The sequence below is a fragment of the Vidua chalybeata genome, chromosome 4 (genome assembly GCF_026979565.1).
Source record: "Vidua chalybeata isolate OUT-0048 chromosome 4, bVidCha1 merged haplotype, whole genome shotgun sequence".
Lineage (NCBI taxonomy): Eukaryota > Metazoa > Chordata > Aves > Passeriformes > Viduidae > Vidua > Vidua chalybeata.
Genome location: NC_071533.1, coordinates 17,779,980 through 17,795,476, shown reverse-complemented (window position 1 = coordinate 17,795,476; position 15,497 = coordinate 17,779,980). Strand labels below are relative to the sequence as shown.

Genomic DNA, 15,497 nt, shown 5'->3' with positions numbered 1-15,497 from the left:
GTTACTTTTCCAGCAGGCTGTGCTTTCATATGTAAATTTCATCTCCACGAAGGACCATTTTAAAATGTTTGGGTTTCTTTTTTAAGGCTAGATTATAACCTAGCTTCCACACAGGTACCCAGATGAAACAAGGCCTGTCTGAGTACCTCACTGCAAGAGCCAAGCCAAGACCAGAGCCAAGAACACCTGTCATCCTTGTGCAACCAGTAGAATGGTTATAAACCCAGCTCTCCTTGCCCTTACTCTTCCTCTTTGTCATCCCAGGATGATGATTTCATGGCAGGGAGTTTCACCAGCCTCAGAACCAAGCCAGCCCTGGGTGTAAGATCTAGGATGCTCAAAATGGATTATGTTTGCTGGTCTTTGACCTTGGCTCTGGGCTTGCAGTTTCTGCTAAAAAGACAATTCATATCCAGCTGCAGATGTATGGAAGAGCCCCTTAAAATATGATGGTCAGTGAAATGCTTACAGGCCATATTCTTCCTCAGTGTACCATATACACAAATCACCTTGCAAGGAGAAATTATCCCTGAAGCTCAGGCAAACATCATGGCAAAATATGCAGGGCTCACAGACACATGAATTCCTGTACTTCACACCCAGCCTCACAAATCTGTATTTGGCATCTGGTGGAATTAGCTGTGCACTAGGAGAGAAAAAAATATATGCATAATTATAAGTTATTAGAAAGTCCTGAGAGCTGTCCAGCTCCTAGGAAAAACAATCCCCTTAACCAAAGATCAGAGAAGGTGAGCAGCTGGAGCATCAAACACTGGAGGCTCCTAAGCTGGCACCTCAAGACACCATTAAGGCATGGAGCTCACATCTTCTCTCCTGTAAGGAAAGGTTTTGGGTTTAGCCGTAGAAGGAGGAATTACTAAATCACCATCTAACCTGATGTAAAGACAGCTGTTCTACAATGCAGGGAAGAAGTGGGGGAGATGGGGATTGATCCAAACACAGTTTTGAAGCAGAGGCACTCTGGGGTTCTTTTCCTTTAAAAGTGGAATTCCCCCTTCTTTTGCAGGGGAAGACTAAGTCCCTCAGAAAACTCACATATCCAACCTCCAAAGATCACCACAGCCCACTACTGAAAAGGAAAGTTTAAAATAATATACCTCCAGGTACTCATGTTCTCAGCTTCATATTGGGAAACGTAAGTCATGTAGCTGTATGTCAGCACCTGAAAAACCTATGCAGTTCACACATTCAATGAATTTTTATCCTGTGAGTTGTATGGAAAAGAACAATGAACTAGACCGTTTTGTTGGAAAAACAGATACATGGCACTGTATGTCCAATCATGTTTCAAAATTGAAAGCTCCTGTGGAATATTTTTCCCTGGTGAAGGGCTCCACAGTAGCTATGCCCAATAAAAAAACATTGTGTTTCAATCGTCATGGTTTAACCCCAGCTGGCAACAGCTGCTCACTTGCTCCCCACAACCAAACGGGGGAGAGAATCACACTAAAAGTGAGAACACTCATGGGTTGAGATAAGGGCAGTTTAATAGGTAAAGCAAAAGCTATGCAGGCAAGCAGAGCAAAACAAGGAATTTATCCACTACTTCCCATGGGCAGCCAGGTGTTCAGTCATACCCCAGGTAAGCAGGGGTTACTTGGGAAGACAAAAAGCCACCACTCCAAATGTCTTCCACTTCCTTCATCTTCCCCCAACTCTAAAAGCTGAGCAAGATGCCATATGGGATGAAATAGCCCTTGGGTCAGCTGGGATCAGCTGTCCTAGCTGTGTTCCCCTTCCAGCTCCTTGTGCATCCCCAGCCTCCTCACTGGTGGGGTGGGGTGAGAGGCAGAAAAGGCCTTGATGCTGTGCAAGAGCTGCTCAGCAGTGACCAAAATACCCCTGAATTATTGACATTGTTTCCAGCACAAATCCCAAACAAAGCCCCACAACAACTACTGTGAAAAAATTTGCCCAGCCAAAACCAGCACACTGATGATAAAAACAAGTGAGATGAGATTATTTATCCACATTTCACATCTTCTCCTTGTTGGACACAATACAAGAGGTTAAACATCCTGTGGTGAAGTCTCCCTTCGTCTCACTGATTTGGAATTATCATAAAACATAGGACTGCTTAAGGGCACCAGCATTTATGACAGTAGTCAGCTACCATCAACTATATCAGCATTGACCACAGGAGTTAAATCCCTGTTTGGGGATTTGTGTTTGTGGGTTTTGATTTCTTATACTTCTACCAAGTTTAAGCATCTCAAAGCTCCAGCTAAAGGATAAGATTACTGATACAGAGCTAGATAGATACGTGCATCACTTGATATGCCAAACCATATGCCAACAGGAAAGTCCTGAAGTGTGTAAATCTTGATCTGAAAATAATTCTCGGCAGAACTAGGGCCTGAATCTGCAACATATGACAATTTCCCTACATCCTATTCTCACACCTGTGCTCTTGTGTTATCTTCTCGCCCCAATCACATTGCAAAACCCCACACCAAAAAAATAAAAAGCCCAACCCCCAGAACACGTTGCACAGCTGTCTCACTGTCACATCTATTATTCAAGAAAGGTCTCATTGAATAAATGTCTGTTCAGAGGCTCTAAACAAATTTCATTTCTGAACACCACTGTCTGTAGCCCAGCAAGCCATTTCACCAAGATAAGATCACACATTTAATCAAATGCTTCAAAAAAACACACCAAGTTTGCTTAATAACATCAAATAATAAAAGTGCAGCACTGGCAGCATACTAATTTTTAGTGCTCTTTCTTCTTTGAGGGTTGTCTCAATAGTCAAGGTCAACCGTACATGGGATTTCTTCTAATTAGGCCTTCTGGTAATGGAAGACCTGCTTACTCTCACCACTTAGCCATGGTTTTCCCTACAATGAAGACATCTCTCTTTCATTTTAAATTAAATCACTGCAGCATCCCACCCAAGTACGACAGACAAAACTGCATAACTCAGCTAATTCAATAGAGCACATAAACGGAAGAAAAACCACATCTCTGTGGTCAACAAGCAATCATCCGCACAAATGTCTATGGTATAAAAGGAAAAGTGATTTACAGGAGGAAAAAAAACCAAAATGTGATTATCTGCTTGATGTTTAACTATAGCTCCTACTGCAGTACAGCACAGACCTATTTTCAGTAAGAAATTGGGAGTGGACTTGGGACCCCTAGGCCAAAATACACTTTGCCCTTTATTTTATTGTAGTAGTAAGAGGAACCAGCTCAAAAATCCAGCATTATGTTACTATGCATTGCAAAATACATCTGTATTACTACAGACCAGACTTAAATTGTATTCTTAACTAACTTGTCTATTACTCTGTTTACTAATAATTACTTATTTATGCATTTAAGTAATCAGCTTTACCACAATGACAACTGCTGAAGTAGGCTTTGCCCCCAGATTACATGAACTTGGGATAACTGTGGACTCTTGCTGTGCTCAAGCCTGCAGCTTGAAAAGAGTCAAACAAAAGCTGGCATCCTCACCCTTACAGCCTGGCTCATAGGTTATGCTGGGCTGCCCTTTGCTTCCTCGTGATGAGGGAGCAACAAAGCATAAAGGCATTGGAGAAGACAACCCCCCATCTGCTGCTGCCAAATCTTAAGACAAACAGTGAGGCAGCTCTGAGATATATTCCACACCATATCACATTCTCTCTGTCAAAAACATCCCTGCAGACACTGTGGAGGTCCAGATTCTCCCCTTGAACAGGAAAAACTGCAGCTTAGTTTAAGCTGGCATAAACAACTGCTTGAGTCTATTGGCAAACATCTTTCTCCATGTTTCAAACATCTTGAGTTTCACCCAAGGTCTCAGCTCCACTGCAAACACAGGGCTGCTCAGTTGGGAATATCCTCATGTGTTCAGTGATGTGTGCCTGTATTTCTCACCAAAACAAGGTTACTTACATAGGTATCATTCCCTTGTTGCAGTGGATATCGTCTACCTCAACTTCAGCCTTTAGACACTATCTCTCACAACATCCTCACAGGCAAGCTCAGCAAGTCTGGAAAGGATGAGGGTACAGTGAGGTGGATTGGGAACCGGCTGAACGGCAGGTCCCATAAGGTTGTAATCACTGCACAGGGTTCATTTGGAGGCCCATCACTGGTGCTGTCCCCCACGGTTCAATACCAGGTCCGGTTAATCAGTGACTTGGACAAAGGGGCAGATGCCTGCTTAGCAAGTTCAATGATGACAAGGCAGGGAGGAGTGGCCAATTCCCCAGAAAGATGTGCAGCCCTTCAGCAGAAATCATCTGAAAATCAGCAAAGGCAAATGCAGAGTCCTACACCTGGGGCAGAATAACCCACACACCAGCACAGGCTAGGGCTGACCTGCCAGGAAGCAGCTCCATGGAGAAGGACCTGGAGGTCCTGGTAGACAATAAGCTGCCCATGAGCCAGTGAGTGGTCCATGTCTTGTGGCCAAGCAGGCCCATGGTATCCTGGGGTTCATTAGGAAGAGCATTGCCAGCAGGTCAAGGGAGATGATCCTGCCCCCCTACTCAGCCTTTGTAAGGCATCACCTGGAATGCTGTGTCCACTTCTGGGCTCCTCAGGACAAGAAGCAAGGAGCTCCTGGAGTGAGTCCAGTGGAGGCCAAGAAAAGATGATGAGGAGTCTAGAGCATAAAGGGACTGGAGCATTTATGGAAGAAATTCTTCACTGCAAGGGTGGTGAGGCACAGGTTGCCCAGAGAGGCTGTAGATGCCCAGGTAATGACTGTTCAAGGCCAGGTTGGATGAATCATTGATCAACCTGGTCCAGTTGGGAGGTATCCCTGCCCATGGAAGGGGTTTGGAAAGAGACGATCTTTAAGGTCCCTTCCAACCCAAACCATTCTAAGATTCCATGATTCTGTTTCTGTTACTGAGATATAAGTAACAAGTTAAGAGAGCTGGGCCTGTTCAGTCTTAAAAAGATGACCAAGAAGTCATCTCATCAATGTCTGAGTATCTGAAGGAAGGTGTCAAGAGGATGGAGCCCCACTCTTCTTGCTGGTGCCAATCAAAAGGACAAGAGGCAATGGGCAGAAACTGAGGTACAGGAAGTTTCACCTGAACATTAGGAAGAACTTTTTTTACTGTGTGGGCAACCGAGGACTGGAACAGATTGCCCAAAAAAGATTGTGAGTCTCCCTGACTGGAGATATTCAAGGACAGACTGGATGCAAACCTGTGCAATGTGCTCTAGGATGATCCTGCATCAGTAGGAAGGGTGGAGCAGATGACCCAGTGTGGTTACTTCCAACCTTATCCATCCTGTGATTCCATCATTTCACTCTCCCTTTGAATCAGTGATGTTGTACAGAACAAGGCTCCCCACTCCTGCAATTGAAAGGCCTCGCACAGTCTTTAGAAAGACTCATTGCAAATTGGTGATCTACTTAAGATCTATAAAGTACATTATGATTGTAATTGTGAATCCCTTGTCAGAAGGTCACAAGTTATCCCTCTATGCAGCATAATTGCTATATTTCAAATACCTATCAGGAAGAATTTTATTCACAGAGGTATATGTCATTTTGGAGTTGTACCAAATAAAGCAGCAATTGTAACATTACTTTCCTCTAAAAAAAAAAAAAAAAAGACACGGACATTCCACACACCTGCATCCATTAAAGATAATCCAAAATGACATTTTCTTGAAATCTGTGCTGTGGGAATTGCAAGTGCAGTAGTCACATCATAATTTCCCTCGGAAGGAAGTGGGATAGATACATCAAATTCTCCAACTATTACAGCTTATGATTGCAATATCCAAAATCCAAAGGAATGACATTTTAGATTACACATACAGTTCCAACAAGCTTTAGCTGAGAAACAATGTCCAATATAGAAATCTGTGGTCTGCTGGAAACAGGAATGGCTGTTCTCTGGATACTCCAGGTAAGCCGTCTTCTACAGAATTACAGACCAGTACTGTGTACCTCCAGAGAGATTTCACATAAAAAAAATTCAACATAGAATCCCAAAATCTTTTGTAAATGCAGGGAAAAAAAAGGAGGGAGACATAAAAAAACCAAACCAAACAAACCCAAACCAAAAATGCAAAAGAACACAGCAACAGAAGTGGTAAGTAAGGATTCACATTACACAGCACATATGGGTAGAAAAAACCACAACATACATCTTGCTGAAAGAAAAACAACCAAACAACAAAAACCTGTGCCCTTTGAAGCAAGTGGTGGGAATTTGTACCATTTTGAAATCACAATGTTTCAGTCAGTAACACACATATGCAAAAGCAAACCAAAAGAAAAGGAGTTAACATGATCCCTGAAATTCTCAACTGTCTCCATCAGTGAGATGTATTCAAAAAGACAGCCACAAAGGGTGTTTTTTTTTCCCCTCCTTCAGCAGTCTTTGGAACAGAAAAAAATAAAAATAAAATAAAAATAGATAAAATAAACTAAAATTGTGGGGGAAAAGGAAGGGCGGGGGGAAGAGAAAAAATCCAGAGAGCTACTGAAAATGTCCTTACAGGGTCAGCTGTCACTGGAATGCATTTGCATATTCAAGGTACCCACCCATGCAGAACATTAAAAACTGGGCTTGGGTCCCTCCCCCATTTTCACGGGCTTAAGCCATGGCTTGGTTTGCCACACTGAAGAGCAAGGCAGGGCAGCGCCTCTGCAGGGCTCATAAACAGATACCCACTGATGAAACAGAACAGGGGCACTGCTTCTGCCTAGGGCCTCCCTTGTCTCCTGGTGTCCTCCAACACAACACACCGGCTTTAGCACTAAAAAAAAACAGTAAACAGCACAGCAGCCCCCAGTGCTGGGCTCTTCTGAGCTAAACTCCCCATCTAACCTAGGCCTGCCCAAAGTTAGGCAGCATACTTATAGCTAATATGTCCCTTACTCCTTGCTCAAAGGAAAATGTTGACATTCCCAAGTATGCTGCAAACAGCACTTCTGCAACACAGTGAAGCTTCTCTTACTCTGAGGGCAATGAAAAAAAATCTCATTAAGGTAGGCTTGGGATCAGCAACTTCAGAATGGAAAAAACCTGCTACAATAAATAAGCAAGGACCAGAACTGACTCTGATAAAACATGTGGTTGCTCAACACATCTAAAAATGTGGTTATGCTATTTTGGTGTTGGACTACTAACCAAGCAACTCAGTTAAAATTTTACAACTGCAGGCCCATGCACAAGTTATTGTCCATTACTGCACCTACCAAAAAACAACCAGAAAATAAACAGAGTTTCCAGCAAGACAATTAAAAAAAAAAAAAAACCAAAAAACAAACAACTCTTTGCATCAGCATCATCATTTCACAAACAAAACCAGTGTATGCACACACATGGACATACATATGTGGGTACATGTTTTGGGTACAGGTGTAATTCTCAGATTTCACCTAAAGCCAAATTCTTTTTCATTTTGCCAAGTGTGACAAAAAAATCAGAACTGCGTCTGTTCCCCAAATCATGGTATTTGTATGTCTATATATGTGCCTGCCCATGATAAACAGATGTTCTAAGACTGCATTAGTCAGAATGTTCCTATTCCCCGAATTTTAAACGGTGTTCATTGATGTAGTGGCCTCACCTCCATAAGTAGATTCTTGATTTTTAGGGAGTGGCAAAGGGACTTCCTGTAAAAACTCATATATATTGTGTGCAGTGACTCTCACAAACTAATTATTTGCCCTTGGTGTAAAACCACTAAGAGTCTTACCCAATGGGGTCAGGTTAGACAAGGCCTCCTTTCAGAACAGCGCTGTGCCATGCTGGCACCTTTGAGCAGGACTTTGCAGTAGGGCAATTCACAGGTAAATTTTAAGCATCACTTCTACAGAAGCACTCTCTAGAGTCCTGTTGCATTTAACTTTGCATTTCATGTTGGTCCTTTGTATTTATGACACCTTGTTCTAAGTTTCAGAAACGCATAGCTCCATTCCAAAGTTTGAAATCAATGGCTTTACCTGATATAAATCAATGCAACTGCAATCAAATCAGTAAAGCTCTTACAATTAATAGTAGCAAAGCTATAATCCAAACTACTCAAAACACTGTGCATAATATTTCAAAGCTGTTCCTTGACAGATACCTATTGTAATGAATTGGAGGTATGCTACAGGCCTCTGAAGCATTAGGTTTGTAGCCACTGAAAAAATTCCTATGTAATTACTCACATATTGACTAACACGCTTTAAAAAAATAATTTTCAAAAATCCTGGCAGAGTGAGCACCAATGTAAAGGTTTATTACTTTTAGGTATTTAAACAAAATCTACAACTTCATATTGCCTAAATGGGATAGCTGCCAAACTCCTCTTTGCTTTCTTCAGAATGCTGTCTATTTCATGACCCTTACAACTCAAAGCTGTCAAGCCTCAAACAAAAGTGTCTTTATTTTAATTTTGGACTGTTTTCACAAACACATTTTAGAAGTGTACACAGATTTCTACTCTTCCTCTGTGTTCAATGCTTTGTTTGGCCTGAAATGCCACCTCTGGCAAAGACATTACAAAACAATTACTAGAAACTTGATGCTGAAGCAGGGGAATGTTTTTGAAAAGATTCCACATCTGAGATTCTGGAGCTTCTCTTCAGAAGATACCACATGTGAGACTCTTGAGCATCTTCCCTTCACAGGAAAGCCAACAGAAGTGCTCCACTGACTACAGTGGGAGCTCCCATGACAGATGCAGCAGTACCTCCTTCAGATGGGAGTGGGCCTGAAGAAGTAGAGATGAAAAGTTCAAAAAGGGAGGGGAAAAAAGACTCAGCCAGAGGAAAACACAGATTTCAGGCAGGCTGAAAAAATCCTGAACTGAGCACCACTTAGTAAGTAATACTGTGGTCCACAACACTATTAAAATGACATTTCTACTGCCTGAAAAGACTAGCTACCTTGCTATAGTTACAGATGCTTGGTGCAATGACTAGTAAAAGCATCTGCCTTACAGGCAAAATCAGAAGGCTCTCTGAAGACTGCAGAAGTAAAAGCTGTAGTGCCAAGGTGTCTTTAGAGAAGTTGTCTTAAAAATGAACACTTAGCTTGCAGCCAGGAATTTCAGACTGCACTGTAGAGATTATCTAGTGAGGAACATAAAGAAAGCATTACACTGCAAACCTGGAGGCCAAAAACAGGCAATGAGATAACGTCCTAGATAGAATCATATCACAGATTTGAGTAGGAGGTGGTTTCCTTACCATTAAGATAGGCAAGACTTAAAAGTAGATGCTTAAAGACAAAGTTCTCCTTCTAGTTCATCAGCCTGCTCTGGGAGCTTCTATTGCCACTAGGCACCAGGATAAGACCAGAGTGCTGGAGCATCTCAACACCTACAGAAACATGACATACTCACATGCATCCCAAGGAGGGATTAAAGAGCCTTACATTAAGTGCTGGTGAGGATCATGACAAACATTTGGCAAGGCAGGCATGACCCCAGGAGATGAGGCAGTCAGAGGCCAGCATGTCACACCCCCTTACTGGGACAGGTACATTCTTACAAACACAGCATACTGAATTCCTGCAAATGACAATTTCTAGCTCTCCATCCTGCAACTGAAAGCACTGCCTGAAGACATAGCAGAGACTGAAGTGTGGATGTACACTCAGAATTTGGCATCATGGTGCATTTTTCATATTCCCATCCCAGCAGGAGGGCATCTATTGAATAAGAAAAGGACCAGCAGGGAAGAAATGGGTGTCCATAAACATCTCTCCAGAATGTCAATGCTCACCAGTACATCCTCCCCCAATAAGCAGCCCATTAGAAGGGGAAGACAAAACATTATTTTGCAGTGCTTCCTGATGTTTCAGTATTGTCCTCAGCAACCCATCAATATTGTGATGTCTAGACAATCACCACTCCAAAAAAAATTAACTTTTGAGTTGTTCTTACAAACCTCTTGTGATGTACAAGAAGGTATTATTTAAAAATAATTTTTTTTATCAAAATCACTCCAATCGCAGCATTTGGCTGTTTCCACAACCACCAGGTAATATAATTACAACAGAAAAAAAAAAAAAAGAACTTACTTAAAGCACAGAAAATCTTTATGCCTATCCTCCATGTTTTAGCTTTTCCCTGATCCATTCTTGCTCCCTGAATTCCATCTCTTTCATCAATCTTTAACCCATCCTTTATAATGTGTCACACATTAAATTGCTTCCTAGTCAATCCACACCAGTCCCAACACTATTAGTATTAAAATTATTAATAAATCACCCATTCCTAGGACTTCTTAATTTATGAAGACTTCCCTCCCCCGTGTGCATGAATAAATGTGTTGATGATGCATCCACTCATGCTCTGAATATGAAAACCCTGACAGCAGCATCAGGCCCTCCAGCTGAGTGCTGCCCAAAGCTAAAGGTCATGCATATTCCTGTTCAGTTCTGGCTGAGCTTTCGCTCTACCTGCCTCTAAATACCTATTTATTTATTTTTCTAACATCCCTGCAACGCTGGGCTGAGATGCCCAGCTCATCAGTCAGCTGGCTGATGTGCGTGTCTGCATTTTCACCTACAAACCTGCTTGCACTTCCCTCCCAGCCAGCAAAGAGCACCCACTTCATGTTTGCACCCGCAGGCACAGGGCAATTTGCTTTCTGTTTCAGGAGGAAAAAAGCCTTTCCTGCAATCAGTGCTTGGATAGGCAAGCTGAGCACCTCTGCCACATCACTCTAAACCGGGAGGAAGGACATGGTCCCCATGGCATCCCAACCTGTCAGATGCACAGCCAAGCAAACAAAGGAGGGGGCTGGAGGGATGGACCTGGCAGGGCTCAGGGACAAATTCAAATATCCTAGGCTGAGACATAAACTACTTCATCTCCGGAGGGCACTAAGAAACTGAAATGTGAGCTCCTGCTTTTGTCACAAAAAAAAACATCTCCATGAGGACTCGGTAGCCTCAAGTTAATAAATACTGTTAAAATCTCACTGCCCCACAAAGCAGCACCCAATGTTTTCACTATCATCAATCAACACTGTCATTTATCTTGTTCTGGAATTCAATGCAAAACTAAAATACCTTCTCCTAACCACCCCAAGAAGAAAAGGGAAAATACATACTTATTCAATAATAGAAATTATATGGAACTCACAGGTGAAGACTAGCTTTATAGAAACTTCAGTCCTTTTGGAAATAAACACACCAGAGATTTGTGTCCACTTTATTTTTTGCTAGCAGGTAACAAGACAGCAGTCACTTTATAGTAAATCAAGCCTAAATAAGGAAGAAGTACTCTTAAAGAGCAGGAACCGGAGCAGCCTCAACCACAACAAGGGGGACTGACTCCTGTTCTCTCAGAGCAGTTTAATCTTTAGGAAAAATACACAGCTTTACCATGGAGCTCTAACCTGAATTTTGTCACCCAACATTGGCATGGATCTAAAGTGATGACTGCAGACTTTTTGACAGCAGCCCATTTTAACCTGTAACACCTGGTTTACTCCCATGAAAAGCTCCACGGAAGAATTCTCCCTAATGAATGCACAGTAGAAGCCTGTTCGTATTGCAAACCCCTGGAAATTATGATAAATGAGCTCTACAAAGCACATGCTACTACTCAATACCAAGCAGGCAGCATTTGCTGTGCTCTTAAGAGGCAGCATTCCACAATGAAAATGGAATTTATTTCTTTTCAACTCCAGGGAAGATTTCTTTTTGGTCAGCTTCGAAAATTTTGATCCTACATTCTGGAATAATGAATGCTGTAATACAGTGAGAAATTGCAGCCAGCAGACTACCTCTCTGACTTATATCAAGAGACAGATGGCATTTTCGCCTTTTCCCTTACATCTCAGCCTCTCTCTAAGCAGCTGGCTGCCTAGAACCAGAACTGTGAGAGTGGAAATGGCAATTAACTCCTAAGGAGTGATCTAAACAGGAAAGTAAATACAATAGACGTGGGTTGTTTTGGCTAAAACATAATGAACTCCACAGTTGACAAACAGAAACAATACATTGCTGTTGGCCAAAATACGAGTTGTTTTAACTACCACTGAGAAGAATCTCATGCCTATCAGGAAAGGGAGAGAAAGAGAGGCTCCTTTCCTACCTCGCCAACCCTCAAGCAAAACTACCCATCTGCCTGTCTGTAGGAGAAAGGGTAAGGAAAAAAGCCCAACTAAATGTACTGGAGGTCAGCGTTACTTCCCTGGACAACTCCGGATGCAAGCCTGCTGATCAAACTCAGTCCTCGGAGGCAATCCCCCAAATACCCAGGGCATATCTCTGGGGTAGTGTAGCTACATCTTCATTAGCACTAACGGGCACCAGTTGGAGGCAGGCTCCTTAAACTGGGAAACAGGGTTGCTCTCCGGCTGATGGTTCCTCCCTGCCATCAGCCTTACAACCGGTACTTCCAAGTTACGCAGTCAAAAGATGATTGTAAGGGAAACACAAATAAATAATTAAGGGAGCAAATAAACAAAGGGTAAAAAGGAAATAGGCATTAAAAATACAATTCCAGCTCTACATACCGGCCCTTACTCAAAACAAACGCCAGTCCTATACGGACAGGAGCCAGCAAACGCAGCCTCACGGCAGGAGGTGGGGAGCTCTGCACATCCCTACCTACACCTAACGTTTCGCTCTCCGGCTGCACGGGAAGGCGAAGCTCCTCGCGTCTACCTGTAACCCGGGGCTGCTGGATTCAGACCTCTACCCTACCCCCTCACCTCCACGGCAAGGCAGCCCCCAACACACACCCACAATTCGGCAAATTCCCTCCCACTCATGCCCCCTGATATCCAAGAAAGCAATCGCTTCTCGAGGCACACTTCAGCTATTAAACAGCAACGCAGATCCACGAAAGAGTCGGCATGAAGATGGGGGAAGGGGGGGAGATTGAGGAAACATAATGAAACTCACGAATTCCTCAGTGTAACACCAGCAAACCCCCCGGTCCAACGTGGTGCCTTTCACAGAAAAAAAACAAGGGAGAGCAAGAACAAAACCTATTAGGTCCCCCCACTGTCTTTGCCACCCTAGCTGCCCACAGCCAAACCAGGCTGGAGCCTACAAGGCATTTCCAAACAAGATGCACATCCCTTGTCTCCACTGTCGCCCAGCATGCAGACCCAGAGAGATGCTCCCCCTTTACCTGAAGAATCCAGCCTCCCTGAAGACAAACTACCCTTATTATAGCATAATTCAATCCAAGCGTGCGCCCAGGGTGGCCGGCACCCTTCAGCCCAACGCAAGCGGGCAAGGGAGCAACCGAAGGCCAGGTAAGGGCTGCTAAGCATCCATGTGCTGGTTAGTTACCTTTAGTCACCTCCGGCTCCTGAAATTCGAGTCCCCATCAGATCCTCAACAACCTGCAGCAGGGAGCTGCTGCCACAATCCAGCCATTAAAACCAGGGGTGGGAGTAGGAAGCAGACCTGGCCACAGTACCAAAGCCCCCAGCCAGGAGGAAAAGGGGGCCGGACGAGAAGCACGGACGTCCCTCAAGCAAGGAAAAATTAAAAAAAAAAATAGAAAGAAGTAAAGTCTTTCCTTTTTTGCCGTGTTCTTCTGCTACACAAGCTTCCTCCCGGAGGACGAGAGTGTGTGGGGATGGGGGAGGCGATCGCTCCCTCCTCTTCCCCACCGTTGCCGACCCCTCTGGACGAAAGCCCCGCTCCGATTTACCTCCTCCAGGTAGGCAACTTCAGAGCAAGGTGATGTCTCCGGAGCCGGCGACATCGGCCAGGCGATTCGGATGCGGCAGAGTCATTGCCTGTGCTGCTGCTGCCGCCGCTGCTGCTGCTGCTGCTCCTGGGGAAGAACAGCTGCTGCCGAAGAGACCACCAAAAAAAACAAAATAAAAAAAAAAGAGAGAAATCTTCCACCATGCCCCTTTCTCTTCCTCTCTCTCCCCTCCAGCACCAGCCGCTCTTCGCATCCGCTCCCCTGCCCGCGGCCCCTCGCTCCGCCGGGGCTGGGGGACACAAAGGCGCCCGCGCAGAGGGAGGCAGGTCGTCCTCAGCCCCCCGCGCTCCGCAGACACCCTGTATCCTTCCTCTTCTTCCTCCTCCTCCCACTGCGGAGACCGCCAGCCCCAGCGCGGCGCGGGCGGGCGGGCGGAGGGGGCGGCTCCGCGGGCGCGCCCCGCGCGGTGCTCAGCGGATGCGGGGGGGCCGCATGGCCGCCCCGCCGGCTCGGCACGGCTCGGCACAGCGCACACGCTCCGCACACGGGCAGCGTACTCCGGGGCGGCGGGACCCGCGTCCCCAGCAGGGCCGGGCCGGGAGCGGGGAACGGGGCCCGGGGAGGAGGCGGCGACGGGCGGCGCGGCGCTGCTGCCCTGCTCGGCGGCGGCCGCACGGAGCCGGGCGGGCGGCGAGCCGAGGGGCGGGGGAGCGCCGAGGGCCCGGATCTGGGTTGTGCGGACGCGGGCTCCACCTAGCAGCCGACCGGCACCGCAACGCACCGCCGCGTCCGCACTGCCCCGCAGCCGCCTCTTAGCCCGCAACCTCTGCGATCCAGCCCCCCGCCCGCCACCACCTGTCTCGCAGCCCCCTCCGGAAAGGATCCCGCACCGCCCAGTTGGACACTCCGCCCGTGGCTTCCCTGCCAGGTAGCCAATCGCAGCCTCCATACAGGGCACGGACCCACTCCACACTGGCTCTCCCATGGCCCGATTGGCCGCTTGGAATTTTGTCCCCATCCAAGCAGCCAATTGCAGCCTGCCTTTGCGGCACCGATCCATCACCTGTGTAGTTGCTCTGCCCACTGCTGCCCTCCCAGAAAACTAATTGCAGCCTGTATTTCCAGCACAGACCCTAGATTCCCCGGCTCACGATTAGCCTCTCAGCATGTTGTCCGCAACCAAGCAGCCCATCAGACCACACCTCCTGGTAAAGGATGGTCTCCCTGCTGCCCAGCACAGGCTCAGGGCAGCCTGGCATCAGCTGGGGCAGCAAGACACACTCTGTCCTTGCTAGGAGGTGGGAAACATGAACCCGCTCGTCTCCTGAGAGTCAGGAACCTCCAGGAAAGAGGACAAGAAGCCTTCCTTTGCGTTAACATGTAATCTTAAATGCTTGCATGGGACCTCCAGAAATAATGGTGCTTGGCTGGAACATGCTAACATTTCCCTCACAAACCAAATTGTTTGTTTGTTTTGGTTTGTGAGGGAAGGACCTAAACAAATGAAGCTCTTTTAACAACAAAGCAAACAAAAAAGTAGATTTCTGACAATCATAGTTTTCTAATTGCCTGACTGCTGACAAATGCAACACACCATACTTTAGCCCAGTGACCAGACCTACCTGGGGACTTGCTGCTGCACTCCCAGCTTTGACTGTAGCCAAGAGAGCTGGAAGGGCTCAAATGAGGCCTCCTGATCCAACCCAATGGAAAATATACTCAGTTAATTATCCTGCTCAGCTTTTTCCTTAACAAGCTCCTAAATATCCTTGATGATGGAGACCTTGCAAGGCCATTCTTTTAAATGGGATAAAGGAATTAAGTAACCTTGTTTGTTAACTCAGACCATGAATCAGGAAGATGCTCACACATGTTCCTAGCTGAATTTC

The 15,497-nt window shown here is 45.5% G+C and overlaps 1 protein-coding gene across 2 annotated transcripts in view; it reads right to left on the bottom strand.

The window, feature by feature from the left end:
- The window catches only part of ADGRL3 (adhesion G protein-coupled receptor L3), a 479,733-nt gene extending 465,948 nt beyond the window's left edge, over window positions 1-13,785 (bottom strand). For both annotated transcript variants that reach the window (XM_053940149.1, XM_053940150.1), the window contains exon 1: window positions 13,242-13,785. The gene's annotated coding sequence lies outside the window, so the exon portion shown is untranslated. The remainder of the gene's footprint in view (window positions 1-13,241) is intronic.
- Between the last annotated feature and the right edge of the window lie 1,712 nt (window positions 13,786-15,497).